Genomic DNA, 19968 nt, shown 5'->3' on the forward strand with positions numbered 1-19968 from the left:
GTGTCACATGAGGTAGAATGGAATTTTTTTTTTTTTTCCCCCTGTCTGACTGGAGTCACGTGAAGGAAATGTTCACCGTACCAGAAGGAAAGATATGGCTTGGAAACATCTGTGGCAAGCACAGGACTACTTCTTCTGTGATAGATTTCAAGGCAGCAGTTGTAATGCTAGTTAAAGGAGAAGAGGGAGTGTAGATGTGTGTGACAGATCTGCTGGGAATTTTATCTTGTGCTGTATGAAGTATGGCTACCACCATGTTTGCTTGTGATGCACCATTTGTTTATGCTCTGACCCTGGCATTTTACCTATTTAACTATTTTGCGTGTCTGAGTTGTTCTTTGCTGCTGTAAAATTGGGAACTGGCAGAGCTTAGCAAAACTTTACTTGGGAGGATAGCAAGTCTGTTACTGAAGCTGTTGACCCAGATGGGCCAGGGATGCTTCTGTATGGAAACAACATGTGTCTTAATGACCTGATGTAGCTTGGCCTTGAAGGTCCTTGCATGTGAGAGTGTTTTGGACTTGTGAAGTTCTGTGTGTTCCTGTGCAAAGAACAACCCTACCATGCCCAAACTTCTGTGTCAGAGTAGCAGCCCAGGGAGAGCATTGCTGCAGATGCTATTGCTCCCAATTCCTTACAGATAAGAGAGCATACAGCAGCTAAGTTTGGGCAGTGGGGTAGCCAGGCTCTTCCTCCTCTCCCTGTTGGCCTGTGTGCCTAAATCACTTCTGGGGAGAGAACCATGAGCAAGGCACCAGGGCTGAATGCAGTGCCACCATCTGGGAGCAGAGGTGCACCCTGCAGGGTCCAGGTGTGCTCCTTTGGGTCTAGCTGAGCTGGGAAGGAGGTGACTGTGCCCAGCCACCTGGCAAAGGTTGCTGCCTCCCTGGCCTGTGGACACAGCAGTGTGTCTGAGTACATCTCCTATCTCCTCCAGGCACAATCAGGTTGCCTAGCTCAGGTCAATGATTGGTGTTGTTTTATACTAGTACTGATAATTTATTTTTCCTAAGTGTGAGTGTGTGGTTTTGACAAAAAGCAGCTCTTCAGGCAACACTGTGGGGAACACCCAGGAAGGAGTTGCAGTGAGGAGCTGAAAGGTGTGAAACTCTTTTAAAGGTACACAGGGATCTAGGAAAAGAAAGTCTCTGATGGCCTCAGATTCATAACCCTCTGCCCTTTGCTCAGGAGCAATGGGTGAACAAAATATTAGTGCATTTATGGTTTGCCAGTGGAAAAAGAATTCTTAGACATAGTAAATGCATGTGGCTGATACCACAGAATGACCAGGCTGCTTCAGAAGAGTGGTAAGAGCCTAATAACACTGCTGTTTGAAAGGACTGAGACGCTATCTCACATCTAGAACTGAGGAAAGTATTTATCATTAGTACCATGCTGCCAGATTTAGTAGTGTGAAAATAATGCAAACAGTCATCTGTAATGCAAATGTTGATGTCTGATTAATAGACAAAATAACACAAGCAATTAATCCACAAGGGAGTAGATCATTATAAATGTAAATTAGATCATCAAAGGGTAAGCCACACAGAAATAAAACTACCCCATAACATGATTAATTATTGAAATTCCAGTAAAAAAGGCATCTTTAACAATAGAGTCCTTGGAAGACATGTCATGTGGTTCATCAAGATTCTGGACAGGGTTATTTTACAATACAAAAATTGATTAGCTTCATTACAAATATGAAGGGGACATTTATTCCATCTGAGATAGCATTCTGTTTTAGTAACAGAGCACAGCCTTAGCACTGAACTGACTCACTTCTGATTTGTGCACACCCAGTTTTTGCTACAGAACATAGTTTGCTTGGGTAACTCAGGAAATACCTGCTTGCATTTTTTTTCAGGGATAAGCATAGCCTTTACATAAATAAGTATGTTTGTACCTGCATATGATCTTAATCACCTCAAGATAAAATGTTAGAGGAAAGGCTGTCTTTCTGGTCAGGTCATAGAGATTTCTTAAAAATTAGTTTCTCTTCTTGCCTCTCAGAAAATTTTTCAGGTGACCTTGGGCAGATCACTTCATCTTTGCTGTGCTTTGTTCTCTACCTTGGTTTTGAATGTTTCAGCTTAATGATGTATAACATGAAATTATTTGAATGGTCTTCATTTCAAGTAATGCTAGGAATCTACCCTTGTAAAGTCTTGGTCACTTTTTAAAAGCTCAGTTAAAGATGTTATTCTCTTCTAGCAAAGCAGGGCTTGTTGCTCTTCAAATGCTGTTAAATGTTCAAGTGACTTCTACGCAGTAGAACATTTAACAGCATTTGCAGATATGCAGTATTTTAGCACTGTTTGTAACATTAAGGGCTACGATTGTAATCTGCATCTTTCCTGAGGTTAAATTTTACATTTTCCTATTATTAGAGACCTACTTAGAAACTTGGCAGTTTTCCCCCACTTTCTATTCAAATTAGACTCAGTGCGCTTTACCACAGCAGTTTGAGTGCATTTTGCATGGCATCATGGTGGTGTACTGAACACCCTGCAGAACTGGCCTTGTGAGACACCTTGCTTTTTCTGCAAGGCCAGTTGGAGTTTAGATACCAAAATTGGCCAGATAGAAACTTTCTAACAGTTTTGAGTGTTGGAAAACAGAGCATTGTCACTCAGACAATCCTTCCTCTAATTAATTGAATGCCCTGAGTGTTGGCTAAGCAGAGATTTTATCATGTACACGCGTTACATATTCATTAGCTATCCCAGCTTACTTAATATATATAGATTACTGTATTTTACATAGTCACACCCCTTATTGGAAGTCTTTATATAGTTCTTTGGCATCCTCTTGACTTCTGTTTTATCAGTCTCATCTACTTCTAAGAGTAAAGATAAGAGTAAAATGTTGTTTTGTTCTACTGTTCTTATGAAGTCCCCCTTTTCTTGAGATGAAGTTCCTTGTGGGAACTAGTCTCTTAATATCTGTTTTTCATTTTACAGTGTAACAAGTTACAACAAGCAACCTAAAACACATATAGCAATTATTGTTGTGACAGTTAGAAACAGATGTTTTAACCAAGTCCAGCTGGGTAACCATGAAATAAGTTTGGTCCAGATTTCTTCAGATCCCCAGGAGGTGTCTTCTGGAGCTGTGTGTTGTCAAATCTGAGTTTGTTTGCAAATTTCCTGGATATCCGTAGACACTTTACCACTTTGATAGCAAAACAAGACTTAAGCATCTTGGGTTTTTTGATTACCCGAGGGAATTTGTCCCTTTTAGTTCTGGCATGATGTACCTGTGATTTTGCTCTGCCAATTTCAATGCAGTTAAAGTTGTCAGTAGGAGCTGGGAAGGTCCCCTCTGTTTTGACTAGAGCGTAGAAGTTCTCCAGTCTTTTTAAGTAGACCCAGTCTCCTGGTTGGAACTCATGCACCAGTGTGTCCAATCCCGTCAGTCTGGAGATCACCACTGCTCGCTGTAAATCCCATGAAGTTTTATGAAGAGAAATGAGGTAATTATTCAAGCTGACCCCTCCTTGTAGGTGTGTGTCTCCTGGAATGTGTGGTACATGGTAGGGCTGACCATATAGCAACTCATAGGGGCTTATTTTCCTGCTGTCCCACAGCTGAATTCTAATTTGTAGTACAGCAGCAGGTAAGGCTTGGACTCCTTTCCTGGAGGTTTCCTGACATATTTTACCCAATTGCAATTTGTGTAATTAATTCAGTAAACTTTGCCACTAGTTTGGGGCCTATAAGGAGCGTGAAGATCCCAAGCTATTCCTTCCAAGGCTTTCCTAACCTATTGTACCACTTCTGCATTAAAGTGGGAACTACTGACTGATGACATTCCCAAAGGTACCCTGAATCTAGTTATTATTTGCTTCAACAGTATTTTAGTCACTCCCCTAGCCTGGTTGGTGCAACAAGGAAAGACTTCTGGCCTCTCAGAAAAGTTATCCCCCAGAACTAGGAGGTGTTAACACCCCCACTTTTCTGGGTGATTCAGTGACATTAATCTGCCAGTATTCACCTGGAACATTTCCAGATTCCATGGCTCCTAGCACTACTTTTTTAGAGTTGTTTCTTTTATAAACTGTACATTTGTTGGATTCTTGATTGTACAATCTGAGCCATTTTAAACCCAGTTATAGATGTTTGCAAATGTTTCAAAAGTTTTCCAGTAGTCTAATGAGTGGCTTTATTTTCACAATCCACTATTTCATGCAAGATAGGTTCTGGGACTATTATTTGCCTGGTTGGAGCAACTGCCCAGCCTCATGGATCAAATTTTGCTTCTATGTTTCAATTAATTAACAGCCCCTAGCACTATACTCTGATTTTTCTACTGGGAGAGGTATCTCAAGCAGGGGCATTAATGATGTGTTTTCTAATGTGCCTTTTTCTGCAGCCTCTTTCAGCCTTATCAGCAAAATGATTCCCCAGTTCCAGTTTGGTCTTACCTGCTTGGTGTGCACTGCAGTGCATAAGAGCAACCTCTGCTGGTTCCTGGATACTTCAAGTGAATCTGAGATTTGTTTTCCATTTTTGATTCACGTGCCTTGAGATGTCAAAAGGCCTCTTTCTTTCCGGATGGCCCTGGGTGCATGCACACTCCAAAATTTTTGCATTTTGAATCAGTCCAAATGTTAGCTCATTTTCTTGTACTCAATTCCAAAGCTTGAGTGAGTGCCATTACACATTGCGGGGAGTGCCCCTGATTTGATTACCTCATGGTGTGTACTCACTGCATGTCCAGATAGTCATTTCCCATTTTGGAAGATGCTCCCATCAGTAAACATCTCTCAATCAGGACTTGCCAAGGGTCTGTCTCCCAAATGAGGTCTGCTGGAATACACTTCTTCTGTAGTTTGTAAGCAAACAAAGCAAAACACAGTCATACTCTGGGGTTCCTTCTACCTATTGGGCAGATAAGAACACAGCAGGGTTAATGACAGAAGTTGTTTTGATTGTCACATTGTCTTGCTGCAGAAAGACTACATGGTACCTTCAGCATCTGGCTGGGAGAGAGCCAGTGCCCTCCTTTTTGCTTGAGTACTGACTGTACCACATGTGACACAAAAATGACAATCCCAAAGTTTTTGAACCTCCTGGATCAAAGAACTGGAGCTGCTACTGTGCTACTGCCCTCAGACAACTAGACCAGCCCTGGCTGACATTTAGTTGCTTTGTAAAGTAGGCCACAGCTCTCCTTTGCTCCCCAAGGAACTGCGGCAGCACTCGCTGTGCTACATAATGTCTGTCATAGGTAAATAGTTCAAACAGGCACATGGAGCCCCCCAGAGCAGGGCCTGCATAAGGGCTTGCTTGAGTTGTAAAAAGGCAGCCCATGAATCATGAGTGCAGACTAGAATGTCCTCCGAGCTGTCTTCAAGAGCTCATATAGAGGCTTTCCTAGCAGCCCACAATTGCTAACCTGCAGGAGACGCCATCCCACCATCCCAAGCAATGCACGTAACTCTCTTACCGTTTGTGCCAGTGGGCGTTGGTAAATTGCTGCTTTTCATTCCTGTCGCAGCCTCCCTTGTCCTTGGAGAATTTATAATCCCAAGTGGGTTACTGTGGTCTGGAGTATTTCTGCTTTGTCTTTGGATCCTCTGTATCCAGTTAGTCCCAGAAAATTCAGCAAGGCCACAGTCTGATACGAGCATCGCTGTTTAGTTTCAGTGGCTATCAGAATGTCATCTGCACACTGTAATGAGACTCCAGTAGGGTTCTGATTTTTCCATTCCTCCAGTTCTTTTGCCCATTGATTTCCAAATGTGGTGGGGTTATTTCTCTGTTTGGATTTTCCCATTCAAAAGCAAATAGCTCTTGACTCTCAGTACTCAAAGGGATGCAGAAAAAGGCATTTTTCAAATCTAATAGTCTAAACCATTTTAATTTTTCACTCAAAGTTGCTAGTAAGGTATAAGGATTTGCTGCTTCTGGGTGTATATTTTCTATCTTTTTTATGGCTCTAAGGTCCTGTACTAGCTGGTAAGCCTTTCCTTCAGTTTGCATTCTTAACTGGCAGACTAGAAGTATTAAATTTGGATTCACATTCCTTCAATAGGCCATATTTTATAAATTTTTCCACAAGGGGTTATAACCCCTTATGACTTTCTATTTTCAAAGGGTACTGCTTTTGCTTTACTGGTCCTGCTCTAGCTTTCAATTTAATTCTTACAGGCTTGGATCACCTGGGTGCCTCTCCAGCCCAGACTATCAGGATCACTGCATCCTCAAGTGTTACTGGCAGATGTATCATGTCCAGTTTCAGAGGCTGAAATGCAAAAATAGAGGCTTCCACATAATTAGGTTCTGGAATAATAACCAGTATTTTGCCATTTTAAAATTTGATTTCAGCATTTAGTTTTTCCAAAAATTCTCTCTTGAGGAGAGGCTTTGGCAAATTGGGTGGATGCAAAAACTGGTGAGTCATCCACTATTTTCCTAATTTAAAATGAATGGGTTGAAAAATGGCCGAGTCTGTAATTCCCTGTTGCACCAACAATTTTTAGAGAATCATTACTCAAGTTTCCTCTTACTGTATTTAGCACTATGTTACTAGCTCCTGTGTCTACTAAAAATCCAACCTCCTCATTTTCCTCCTTGTTCCCCAGCTTAGCTGTAATCAGAGGTTCTGCCAGGGAAGAATCCTCCAGTCCCCCTCAGTCATCGCCAGTGACAGTCACAGGTTGGCCACATCCTCGTCCCCTTTCTGTCCCTGGGGGCACCATTCCTCTAGAAATTCCTTCATTAACTCCAACTACTTTTTGTTTAGTTATTTCTTGCTGGTTTTCTCTGTTCTGAAAAACTCCCCAAGCAACATCTAACAGCTTCTCTAAATCATACTGGTCTTGTCCCTGAACCTGTTGTAATTTCTTTCTAATATCATCTGAGGATTGCCTCACAAATATGGGGGCTAATTGAGTTTTTCCTTCCTCTGTTTCAGGATCAATATTAGTATATTTTTGAGCCATTTCTTTCAGGCAATTTAAAAATTCACTAGGTGATTCCTTACCATCCTGCTTAATTTCAAATAATTTTGACATATTGGTAGCCTTTGGTATGGCATTTCTAATTCCATATAGTATCCATTGTTGATATCTATTTAATCTCTCTCTAAACATGGGCGCATTAGGGTCCCACTTGGGATCCTCAGTGGGAAAATTATTGTCCAGTGTACCTGACAAGTTACCTGTCAAAATCTGCTCTTCCACAAACCTCCTACTGGCTTTAAGAACCATCTCTCTTTCTGTACTGTCAAACAGCATTTCTAATATAGCATCTATATCCTTCCAGTCTGGATCCTGAAGTTTTATCATCATTTCAAATGCTTTTGCCATTTTGTCTGGGTCATCTTGATAGGTGCCAGCCATCAACTTCCAATTATTAAGGTCTGTTATTGACAATGGAACTTCTACTGTAATTGGACCATCCATACCAGCTGCCTGATGGAAGGCAGCTGCTCTCACATCTCTGTGTTTAGCTTTAGCTGTCTCTGCAGTCAGACTAAAACCCTCTGTTCCTTGATACACCCTCCTCTCTATCTCTTCTGTCTCCTCTGCTCCTCGATACATCCTCCCTGTCTTCTCCATCTTCTCTTTTAGACCTGATAAATCCACCTCTTTATGTGCCACTTCTCTCATAATATCAGTCTCAGCAGCCTGGTTTTCTGTTCCCCCATCTAACCTACAGTTAGGACTGACCATAACATTTAAATCATCCCTCATACTGGGGAGATGTTTAGAACAAGTTTGTCCTGTGCTGCACATAGAACAACAACGTTTTAACCATTTTCCTTGATTCTCCCTTTCAAGAGCCAGTGCAAAAGGGTCTGAGGGGGCTGGATTCAAGCCACAATCTTTCTGCCATTCAGGATGATTCCGTAAAGTGAAAAACATATCAGCATACATAACTTCATCCCATTTCTGTTCCTGTCTTAAAAACAACATTAACTTTAACAGTGTATTATAATTCAAGGTTCCATTTTGTGGCCACTTTTCTCCAGAGTCTAGTTGGTACAATGGCCACCGCTGATTGCAACACTTAATCAAATTCTCCCTGGTCGCTGGTCCCCCAGGGGGGCCTCCAATCTTTTTCCAATGTTGCAAAAGGCAACCAAGTGGGGATTTTTTCACAATGCCCCTTTTAGATTGTCCACTGCCCATCTCTGAATAGTAAACCTAAAATACTACAATGCAGATACAAATGCAAATACAAAGCAATTATGGATTGATAAAACCAAGTAAAATAGCAAATTCTGGAATACCAAATAACCCACCCAATGCCCTGGAAGAGCCACACCACACGTCTTATATGGGCAGGATCTGTGAAAGAATGCCTTGTTATCAAATAGGATCTTACCTGTGTCCCAGACTGGTCCGAGGATCTGTGGTCTTCTCCCGGAAAGTCCCGGTGCTGGTGTGAAGATCCAGAGATCCCTCGGATCCACGGGAGATCAGGCAGAGTTTCCCATTGGGAGTTGCCAAAAATGATACCGAAATCGGCCAGACAGAGACTTTCTAACACAGTTTTGGGTATTAGAAAGCAGGCATTCCTCAGGGCAGCGCGGGGCACTCGGAGGCTCCAGTGCGCCGGGCGTCGGGCAAGCAGGGCTTTTATTGTACACACTGATTACACATTCATTAGCTCTCCCCGCTTACTTGCTGTGTAGGGATGACTTTATTTTACATAGTCACACCCCTTATCAGAAGTCTTTATATGGTTCTTTGGGGTCTGTCTTTGATGGTGAATGTGCTTTGTAGGGGGCTGGCCCTCGACCCCCACTTTTGAGTGGCTGCAGTGTGATTGTTTTGCATAACTTTACTGTACCAGCCTTGCAGAGCTGAGCTGGCATCCTGCTTCTGTTTTGCATGACTTCTGTTTTGTTGGCCCTATCTACTTCTCCAAGGCTACCTTGTTCCCTTTATTTGATAAGAGTAAACTGTTGTTCTGTTCTGCTGCCCTTATCATTTTGATATCTGTTGCTGGAATGAGTATTTGAAAGAGTGTCAGAGAGAAGAAAAATGCAAGAAGCATCGCTAGTACTGGCAGGCAGGCCTGTGAGCAGTCAGGACTAGTAGCAGGGGTCCAGAAAGAGCTGACAAGAAAGGTTTGTATGCAGGACAGGTTGACAAGAGTGTTGAAGCTGAAATAGAATTTGAACAACTTTGTCTTGCTGTTCGGTTTCTTTTTTTTTTTTTTTTGAGGAAACAAGATTTTCTAAGTATTATATTGTGAATAAATATTATCCAGGACATGCCATATCTTTCCTCACTCTCTCTTATCATAAGGAAGAGAACCCCAGTCTAAGTTAGCCTCTGGGTTAGCAAGTGGCTCAGAAAAAGTTTTGTGTATTGCTCTCCTTAGTCTTCCATATGCTGCTTTGTCTGTCCACATCTTTGTCTGACCTTCTGTATATTCCACCTAGGAGAGAGTCACAAGTCCTGGTTATGTCAGAAAATCACATCACCCTCTTGAGTTCCAGTTTTTCTCTTGCTTTGGCAGCTTACTTTTCAATTCAGTTTTGCTACAGTCTTTTTCTTTTTTTTTTCCTCTGCTTTGAAAGAAGGTTCAAACTCTGTAAAAGATGGGCCTCCTTGGAGCCTCTTGGCTGTTAACCAGCAGAGTCTTGACTGGTCCCACACATGAATTGGTAGCTCAACCATAGTTTGAAATAGTTATCTAGAAAGTTTTCCTTCACTACAAGCCACAGTCAGTAGTTTTTATTGCTACTGAATATTATTTTCAGCCCTGGCAAACTTAGCTTTTGCAAATAGCACTAGAGTGCTGACGCTTGTGATGCAAATTTCTGTAGCTGAGAAGACCACCTGATGGTAAATGTTTCTGCTTCTTCCTTCAGTCAAATGGCTTTGAGGCATTTCTTAGAGGAACTTGGTTGGAATATTGTATTAGGTACCTTTGTGCTTTTGAGGCTTCAACAGCTAGATTTAAATGCTGTAGAACATATACAGAAAACCCAGGGAATGAGAAACAAATACCTGCCAAGAAAAAGCACTTTTGCATTTTTATACTGTCATTATATTTTAAACCCCAACCCTTCTGGCCTGATTCCTGTGTACAGGAAAAAAAACTTGGCTTTGACTACCCTTTCATTTTTTGCTCCTGAGCCTCTGGTGGTACCAGCAAGTCACTTCTGTAAGCATCCAGGTTTAAATAGCAGCCTTTTTAGCCTGTAGTGGAAAGTGTCCCACCTGGTCCTCTTCTGCCTAAGGAGGGCAAGTGCAGTGCCTTGCCCTGAGGAGCTGGGAACATAAACGGTAAAAAATGTATTTTCCTGAGTTCCCATAAGGCTGTACTGAGAACCCTGGAGGGAGGAAGGCAGCTGAGAAGAAATGAATGTTGGTAAATGGTATTAAAAGCTTCTAGACAGGGAGACAAATAAATGCAAGATGCATAGGGCTGTTAAGTGAAGGAGACTGCAAAACTAATTTTAGCCAGTGGCATGACGAATGAAACAAGAAAGGTGGCACTCAGTAGGGTTGCTTGGCTCCTCATAAATTTTGAGTTGTCTGCTTTTCCTTTTTTTTAATATCCTGTAAAATGAAAAGCTGGGATCATTAGAAGATGTGCAGGTAAAGGTGGTAGGAAGTGAGAGAAGAAATTTCCATATTCTGGCCTTAATTTCTCTGATTGTCAATTTGTTAGTTAGTTATCTGGGAGTCAGATATATCTCTAGTTTGTTAAAGTGTAGATTATGTTGTTCAATTTATCTTGCCTGTATCTTTAGAACCACAGTTGGCATGACAATATTTTGGACTCATTCCAATGAAGAAAAAGTTTTTAATTTTTCAGCACCCTCTGTGCAGAACGGCACTTAAGCTTCATATATTTCTATAATTTTAGTGGGAATGTAAAGAAGTTACGTTTAAAACAAATAGGCGAGGGCTGCTAATTCCTGGAAATAATTTTTAATTAAGGGGAGGAGGAGAAAAAGAAGGTGAGGCAGCCCTTTGGTATTGGGCTGGGACTTTCATGTGTGGTACAAAATGACTGAGTGCTCCCAGAGAGCAAACACTCAGTGCTAATGAGAAATTACCAGTGAAGTGTGAGCAGCTGCTTTGCAGAGCAAGACCCATGAATTGGTCTTTTAAACTTTGTCAGTCCCTTCTCATTTCATCCTCAGCTGACTTGCAGCCCTCAACAAAATGAGGTCTAGGTGTATTTGCCATAGATTTGTCAAGTGCCTCGGGAGGCCTGTAGCAGCTCTGCACGTTGTGTGCTGTGATCCATCCCTGTGGGAGGGTGGTGGGAGCATCAGCATCACATGTGGATTTCTTCAGCTTGTAAAAAGGTTAAGGCTGTGTCTTGTGATCTGGTTATAAATTCTCTGGAGGTCAGCTGAGGATTTTGGTAAATATCTCGGCCTTTCCATGGGAACCTTCACATTTGAAGTGCATTTTTTTTGGACCAATCCTATGTGATCTCTAAGAGTGGCCATTCTCTTTGGTGGCACTCTGAATTCCAGCCAGAATTCCAGAATAAAGTCCCAGTTATTCATTGCTGTCTCTGTTCTGCACATGAGGTAGAGGGTGTTTTTCAAGAGGGTGTTTTTAAACTGTGTCTGTCTCCATAAACTTTCCAGGCACAGTGGTCTTTACAAGGTGGGAGAAAAGTATATTTAAAGGCATTATTTAAAATAATTCCCTTACAAAATTCATTAACTTCAGTGAAGTGTCCTTAGGCAAGTACCTGAACTATCTTATATTCAAGAAAGACACATAGGCCAGCCAGCCTTCTTCCTCCTGTCTTTTGTGGATGCCATCTACTTGTTAAAATGCTGTATGAGCATGAGTACTCAGCTCTCAGTGCAGTGGGGTTCTCAGCCTGTCCCCTACAATGTACATATCAGCAGCAGTCACCTATTAATATTGGGAATAGTAGGAAATAATTTACAGATTTCTGCACCAGTTAAACTCATTTAATGGAAGGGTGAGTGTTTCAAAGCTGGATATGTCAACCCTCTGAGTTTCATTCCTCTGGTATCACAGCTTTTTGAAAACAAAAGCTGTGTACTGTCTAGAGAGTTTTCTGTTGAACTTTTCATAACTTTGTGGTCAGGTGCTGTGCAATTCAGCAGGTCATTGGTCTGTGTCCAACCCAAAATATTTCAACAGGAGTATGTACATGACCACCAGTTTGTACTGATTAAATAATTGCTTCCATTAAGCTGAATGTAATTAATGCAAATTAGATTATAGAGAAAGGTAAGTGAGCAATTTAACTGCTGTGGGTTTGTTAAAGAATTTTCAATTATTTACTTTGTGGCAAAGAGGAAAGCATTGGAAATTATTGCTACTGAACAGCTCAGCTGAAGGGATCATCTTGCAGTATGGATGGCTGCATGTTAGACTTGTGCTGAAAGCTTTTTATACTTCTCTAAGGTTGTGCTTGGAGATGGGTCAGGGAGGCAGAGGGCCAGGCACAAGATTTTGTGAACAAGGCAAGGCCCAGGGGTTTGAGCTTTATTACAGCTCCATAGCAAATAAATGTGTTATTCCTGAGATGAGTATCTTCTCACTTACCAGGGCTTTGGTTGTTCTTGGCAGGGATTCTTTTCCCCCCCCTTTTTTTTATTTTACTTTATTTTTTAACACTGAAAATGCCAGTGGAAGTGGTAGTGGAAGAGCATTGAAAAATGTGCTTTCAGCCCTGGGTTAAAATTTTCTGTGTTTTAAATGCTTCTGTCTTGTCCCAGAGCAAAGAAAGCCCAACTGAAGCAGGCATAGCTGGGACAGGATGAAGTCTTGATCACCAATCTTGCTGAGCAGAGCCCAGCCAGGGGTGTCCCCAGGCACAAGGAGAAAGCATCAGAACTCTTCCATTTCAGTGCCTTGTGTATGAGGAATTCCCTGAAAACTGCTGCCAGCAGCAATGCTGGATATTGCGGGACTGACAATCAGTGAATTCCTGGTAATTTTGTCCTTGCTACTGCTGCTGTTAGGGATGAACCACAATAGTTCAGTTGTCAGTGGAAGCTAGGGAGGAGGGCAGGTGTGATCCTACACTGATTTCCTCCTTATTCTCACCTGCATAACTGTCCCTGCTCTCTGCAGTCATATGCTGGAGTACAGAATTTACCTTCCTTCTCCTGTTATTTTAAATGTCTCCTAAGAATCAGATAAGATCAAAGCCCCTTAAGTGTGCTTTAGATAAATGGCTTGTTCTTTGTAAGCAAAAGCAAAAGATTGAATTGCCTTGACATTTTATAATCTTTCTGATTTCACGTGCAGGAGTTGAAATGCATTGCAAAAGGCCTTTGTCATTTTTCTGAAGTCTGCTGGGTCTCTGAGGACAGGAGTAATATCCTCACTTCCTTGCAGTCTCATTTCTGTATCTGGTCCTGCAACCTTCAGAAGCTTGATGTAAGGTTTTATTTTCCTCAGGACTGTGCTGGCTTCTGGACAGTTTAGGCATACTTGTTGCTAAATTATATCTGATGAGAAAATATGAGAAGATCAAATAGGGATTTATTCTCTGGAATACCTCAGCTACATGAGTTGCTCCAGGGTGAAGCTGGGTGACTTCTCTTTAATCAGTACTGTCCTATTCTCCATGATACTGATCTCTGTTTGAGCTGCTGGAATTTATTATTTGGGGAATGAGCTTTCCCAGCCTTGGCCTCTAATCTTATTTACTTGTGAACAATCTGTATACAGCATTGACACAAAAAATTTCTGTGCCAAGCTAATATGCAGTGCAAGGGGTAACATATTTAGATGTCTGTGTTGGATTTGGGAGGCTGTGAAGCTCATCATTCCTGCCTTCTCTTATCAAATAGTTGACTGCAGCATTCTGCTACCATGCAGCCTGTCAGGAGCAGAGTTATTTCTGTCAAGGGAAAGAAAGAAAGACAATTCAGTCCTTTTCTCTTTCTGCTCTGTTGCTTCAGGAGATGCAGAGCAATGTGATCCCTGAGGATCCCTGTAAATAGTGAGATGAGAATATATAGAGAAGGCAAAAATCAGCTACAGGAGGCCATGCATTGAAAAATTCCAGATTCAATTGACTTTTGATACCCCAGGCTTTAAATTGCCTTTTGGTAGTAGGCATTATAGATGATGCTGTCTTAAGGCAGCAGACAGCACCATCAGGGCTCTTCCACGGACACGGCAAGGGTGGGGAGGGCTGTTGTCAATGAGCTGTCAAATTCTTACACCAAAATGACTCTTTTGATAGTCACTTTTTCCACATAAGTGTCAGAATTAGTGATTCTTTATTGGTGGTAAAGCATTTTGTCAATCATTTCTCCCTTGAAATGAAAACAATGCAATTAATAACGCTGAAAAGAAATGTTTCACAAAGGACTGGAAAATGTACTGAATTTGAGTCCTGGTGAAAAACAGAGTCTTCAGTGTGCCACTGTTTTTGAAAAAATTGTTTTCTGACAAGGCTTCCTTTGGTAAGGAGTGTCAAACATCAGGGGAGATGAGGAGGTAATGAATGGCTGATGTGTCCGATGGGTCTGTGTGTGTGATGTGATCCTCCTTGCTTAAAAACACACTCACAGGTGGGACCCACCTACAAAGATTATGCTCACTAGAGCTCTCCAGCTGGAAGGGCAAAGACTGTGGCTCACATGGCTGGCATTCATGTATTTTCTAATCTGCATTTAGAGGGTTCCCCACTCCTTTCAGATGCCTGACTGTCCTTGGCAGCTGAGTCAGACGTGCTCTTAATCCCAAATTTCAGCCAAGGCTGAACCTTGTGTACCAAGGCATGGAGGTCTTGAGCTAGAGATGTCTTCCCTCCCGGGACAGTCTGCCCTGTTTGTCTCATTTAGGACATGATGAAAATATAATTTATTTATTCTAATCTGTTTAACATTGGCCATACAGCCACTGCCCTTCAGATATCTGGTTTGTGTTTGTGATATTTTTTTTCTTCCCCCTGAAAACTGAGCTCTTTGTATCAGTTGGAATGGCTGCAGAAGAGCAAGGAATTTGCCTTTGCATGAAGCTTTCAAAGTAATTATTTATGATTCTAAGATGATTGGATATGTTTCAGTGTTAGCACTGGGTATGCATTTTTAAGAATGCTATTGAGACTTTCATACAAAAAATCCACTATATATGTTCCTAGGATATTATTTTATTTGATTAAAGAAAGTATTGACTGCAGTGCTATTGAATAAACTCTCATTTAATCTTTCAAAACATCTACAGCACTTTCTTCCTTCCAGGACAGGCAGAATTTAAATGAGCACCAAACAAATAAGGGGACAGGAACATTTTTTTGACGTTACACCCCTTTTGCTTTAACTGGGACTAGTTAGGCTGAATACATAATCACAAGCTCAGAAGCTTAATTTTTTGTTGAAGGGAGCTTCTGTAGCAAGAGTTTGAGGAGTCACAGTGTGATTGATGTCAAGTTAGCCTGAAGTTGCGCTGGCCTTGAGCTTGTTCTGTGCAATAATGTGAACCAACCTCAGTGAAAAATCAACAGCCGCAGTCTTGGGCTAGCAGAGCTGCTGGATTATGACAACAAAGAGACCTCGAGTTTTTATCCTTTGAGAGTTAAATGTAAAACTTAAAAGAAGAACTTTGTGGTCAGTGTTTTGATGGGGTCAGTATAGCTTTAGACATGTTCAACAAAATGGATGCTGACATTCCTTGTTATCTAGTTTTCTGGCAGACATGAAAAAATTTAGTTCATAAACCAAAAAGATTAATGAAAAGGGAAGAAATCTATTTTAGATTTTAATAATGGTTTCTATGCTATTAATTTTATTTATTGTAATTTTATAATTAAGTTTTAAATTTTAGCATTGTTGCCCATAGATATGTTTCATTAGGTGGGCAAAAGAGCTTCTCCTTGGCTTCAGGCAATAGTTCAGAATTGATTTCTGGGCTATGTGTCTGATCAGTTGTATTTTTATATGTAGAACACTGTGCTAAAATGAGGAAGGATTTACAGCAAGGGTTGAGGTTGTGGTGATCTCTAGGAGAGTTCATTAGGTCAAGCAAATTCTCTATCTAATGCTATAAATCAAGCTAGATCAAGTATACAGAATACATACAAGCACATTTCTGGCTTGGAAACAAAGCAGAAACATTGTATAAACAATTCACCTATAAGTTTACTCAAATTTTTGTTGGTTTTGTGGCTTTTGGTATTTGAAACTGGAACAATAATGGGATTTTCTTCTTTATAATAAGCTGGAAACAAAATAAAGACACGTTTGTCCCAAAGAGGTCCTTTTTACTACATAGCACTCTTCCAAGATGGTTTCCATTCTTGCCTCACTTCTATGAAGTCCTCTTTTAAAAGCTGCTGGGAAATAGACTTTGGATGCATTTTCCCAGTTGTGAATAATCTGTTCCTGTGGTATGGATGTGATTTGGATAAAAGACATTATGAGGGAGAGCAGATTTTGTACCTTGCATGGCGCTTCAGGCTCTGTGCCTGACATAGGAATGCTGTTCTAGGCAGCAGAAGTGTTCAGAAGTGGGTAGGGACACATTGATGCAATCAGTAGTTCATAGTCTCCTTTCCCAACTAGAATTGCTTATTTCCTGAAAGATCTACTAGTGCTGTACTTGAATTGTTTAATTTGTGCAATAGATTTTTTTTTTTCCTTCTTGGTACATCTCCTGTACTGAGTCTGTGCTGAAATGGGAAGGAATGGTCTTATTTCTTCTGACTGTCTAATCTAATTAATCTGTTTTATTTATTCTGTAATTAGACCATGCAGGGTTTTTTTTTAAGTCGTGAAGTGGAAGATAGGAGTGCTGAACATCTGTGTTTCTTCCTGTGGAGTCTGTCTGGTTGAATAAAGGGCATCCTCCAGTGTCATCCTCGTCACTTGAAAAAGGTGTTTGAAGTTCACCTTTTTGGATAAGTTTCAACCAAAGGCAGGGAAAACCTGCTGGTAAAAGAAGCATCAAACGCCTTGCAGGCCTTTTGAAAGAGTTAGATCTCTCTCTGATCTCACTGGTTTCAGTCAGGCTATTTCCTTTCAGGAAGGGAAACAAAATCTTGTGATTTCAATGGGGATCAATTGGGCAAGCTTTGGTCCTTGTCCCTGCACTTCATGGCATCCCATGCCTTTTGATGGCTGTCACTTTGGTGATTTTTTTTTTTTCCTTCAGTATCTGTGCCATGTCCCTCATATCTTTCTCTCAAAGTTGTGTCTTCCTTCTTGATTTTTTTCCCCTGATTTTGCAACATCTGTGAGGTTAGTTTTGGCATGTTTTGTTCCTTTACACCTCATGTAATCCCAGTCAATTTTCTTGTAGTCACTAAATGTGCCAATTTATGGGGTTTTTTGCATTTTTTTCAATTGCATTTCATTTGATCCTATCTCCTTTCCAGAGTGTTTGTAAGTCTTTCTTTTCTGTTTCACAAGATTTTGTTTCCCTTCCCGAAAGGAAATGAAATTTCCTTTATTAGGTGTTTAGGCATCTTGTCTTTGAGGATTAATCTGTACTCTTAATTGTCCATTCCTGGTGGTTTTTGTTTCTCCAAGTCTACGAATTCTGCCTTAATAACTGTGGAAGTCATTGCACTGGCATAAAAACACTTGTTATTCTACTTATAACATTCTTTGCTTAAAAGCCTTCCCTTCAAAACCTTTCAGCCAGTCCTTAATTGGGGTGGTGGGGGGTGAGAAGCATGAATAGAGCCACAGCACTTGGTAAAGCATTTCTTCTCAAGTTCTCTGGGCTCCTGAAGGAAGGGAAGTGTCACCCTGTCACCTTTTTACTGAAATCTCAAGTTATTGGGGTGTTGATTCCCAGGCAGTTTGCATTGGAAGGGCATCTAACATCTGCACTTGCCAAGTGTCCTGTTGGCTTTGATGAGACTTTGTGTGCATGGGGAAGCAGTGTGCATTTGTATGTGAGTGTCATCATGATGGAAGTGAAGTGCCACAGAGATGAGTAATGGAGAAGGGCTGAGTTGAGAGAGCTGGGACTGTTCAGCTTTTAGAGGAGAAGACTTGGGGAATCTTATCAATATGTATAAATAGCTCAAGGGAGGGTACAAGGAAGATGGGAGTGAGGCTCTTTTCATTGGTGCCCAGTGACAGGAACAGAAGCACAGACTGAAACAGAGGAAGTTCTGTGTGAACATCAGGAAAATACTCTTGCTGTGAGGGTGTTGAGTGCTGGCACAGGCTGCCCAGAGAGGTTGTGCAGCCTTGTTGTTGGAGATCTTTAAAAGCTGTCTGATACAATTCTGGACAACCTGCTCTGAGTGCCCCTGCTTGAACCAGACAGTTGGATCAGATGTCCTCTGGGGCTTCCTTCCAACCTCAACCAGCCTGAGATTCTGTGAAGTTCAGTTTTAATACAGGGCATCATGTGGGCAATGACCTGATCTGAGATGGAGGTTTAATTTTTCATCTGCCTTGTCTCATCCAGTGCTATGTACAGTTACTTCATTCTTTTGTACTGTATAGTCCCACTAATGATGCCTTTTGCTGTTCTACTAATGGGGTTCTTTTGATTTTTTTTTTTTTTTTTTTTAGTTTAGTAAGTTTAATAAAAATCTTTTCAATTTCTGTATGCATGAGATTTTGGGGAGAGCTCTGCTTTCTTTTAAAGCTATAAATGAAAAAGTAGTTTCTGTGGTTATACAAAAAAACCCAGAAGTATAACTTCCTTAAAAACCAAAATAGTAAGCAAGACAGAGATTCTAATGCTCTGTGTTTTATGAAAATATTTTGATTTTTAGAAAGCTGATTTTAAATTTTTCTTTTCAGTTTCTTGTACTTTGTCTTTCAATCAACTTCCCCACCTCCCCCATCCCCCCAGTATTGGATTTATACATTATATATTCTGGATGTGTAGAATTTATGTACATGTTTTTTGAGTCCCAAGTCCATGAAGTGCTCATATCTGATCCAGTGTTTAACAGGATGAAGTGCTCATATCTGATCCAGTGTTTAATAGGATTCAGATTATGCAAAGAAGCTGATAATGCTGTCCTGTTCTAATGAAGTGCTTGAGTATGGGACTAAGTGGAAACATGCTGTGTGTGATGTTCAGAAGTGCCCATGAGAGAAAGGAGTTTAAGTCCCACTGAGAATGAAGAACATCATCCCACCAGCTTTAGAATGTGATGTCTCCCCTTGCTCTGCTCCTGCTGCCATTGGTGGGTGTTGTCATTCTGGCAACTTCAGGAGCCAAGCTGTGGTTTCGTGCACCGTCCTTTACTGTCCCTCTCAAAGCCATGGCAAGAAAGAGTTTTTTCCCTTGTATTTTGTAAAAGATGTGCAACTTCTGACACACAGGCCTTGTTTTGCAGGTCCCCAGTGTGCTGGCTGCAGAGAGGCCACCTTGTCAACTGGGATCACATCAAGTGCTCTGAGCTCCTGTTCCTCCATCAGGTACGTGAGCAGTTGTGATCTATTTATTGATTTGAAATAACTTTCTGAGTAGATAATTACATTTCAACTGCAGGCCTCAGTGGATGGCTTTGTAGAGAGCAGAAATGACAATCTGCAGAAAGTAGTACAGTTGATATAATGGATCAGACTGGTACCAGGAGATGCTGCTTACTGCTAATGTGGGTTGTGTTTCCTTCTTTCCCCTGGGGTGTGGTGCCCTGGAAAGGCATTGTAGTGAGCCCTTTGTGTTAGGGGACTGAAGTGGGAATTGAATTATTAGCCCAGGATCCTCTGTTTTTTCTTACTGGCAAACTAACTTCATATGATGTGGCTGTTGTTTACCTGAATACTGATCACAACTGTATTCCTTCATATTCAGATCACTTTTTTTCTTGTTTGATTTATGACAAATACTGATATATTATGAGAATTCGCTGTTCAAGAAAAAAAATTTGAAATAATAAATAAAATAAAACAGTCATGCATGAAATCTGCCAATCTTCATTCTTTCCCCCAAATTTGAATTTTTTTGCACAGCATTTGTATTTTGAATAGGAAAAAAAAACCAGGTCCAGTCCTTGAAATCATGTTATAAAAACAGTGAAGGTATAGAAGAACGCACTGTGGGAAGGAAAGGGACAGATA

General features: G+C 41.0%; 1 protein-coding gene across 2 annotated transcripts in view; it reads left to right on the plus strand.

Annotated features, from left to right (window-relative positions):
• TSPAN4 (tetraspanin 4) overlaps positions 1 to 19968 on the plus strand; it is a 420581-nt gene that overhangs the window by 129863 nt on the left and 270750 nt on the right. For both annotated transcript variants that reach the window (XM_071427692.1, XM_071427693.1), the window contains exon 3: positions 19242 to 19323. The gene's annotated coding sequence lies outside the window, so the exon portion shown is untranslated. The remainder of the gene's footprint in view (positions 1 to 19241; positions 19324 to 19968) is intronic.

This window comes from Agelaius tricolor, unplaced genomic scaffold (genome assembly GCF_023055355.1).
Source record: "Agelaius tricolor isolate 1412-34295 unplaced genomic scaffold, bAgeTri1.0.p SCAF_5, whole genome shotgun sequence".
In the NCBI taxonomy this organism is placed as follows: Eukaryota; Metazoa; Chordata; class Aves; order Passeriformes; family Icteridae; genus Agelaius; species Agelaius tricolor.